A 484-nucleotide genomic window follows, 5' to 3' on the forward strand; every position below is an offset into this window, starting at 1 on the left:
TGATGGATGGGGAGAAAGTGAGAGAGAGAGAGGGAGCATCTGTGTGTGCATGTGTGTTTTTTATTTGGAAGGAGTGTTAAAGAAAAAGAGGGGAAGGGAGAAGGAAGAAGAAGAAAAAATGTTTGTTCTGCTGGACAGGATGTTTACTCCAAGGGGGTCTAAGATCTTGGGGGAAAAGAATTTGAGCTTTGACCATTTAATAGCGTTATTAAATGTGTAGTGTGGCGGGGAAGGACATAAGAAGGTAGACCATCAATTATATTTCCTTTTTATCATTGTGAGAGAGTGTGTGTGTGTGTGTTTAATGAGGGGTGGTCAAATGGTTTTGGGGTTTTAGAGAAGAAGAATTCTTTTTATTATTGTTTTGTGGAGGTGTATGTGTGTGTGTGGGTGGGTGTCTGTGAGTTTGGAGTAGGGAAGAAAGGAGAAGAAGAAGAAAAATAATCGTGTTGATAAATGCTACACAATTGTAAATTGAAAGATT

The sequence above is a fragment of the Octopus sinensis genome, linkage group LG5 (assembly GCF_006345805.1).
Source record: "Octopus sinensis linkage group LG5, ASM634580v1, whole genome shotgun sequence".
NCBI lineage: Eukaryota > Metazoa > Mollusca > Cephalopoda > Octopoda > Octopodidae > Octopus > Octopus sinensis.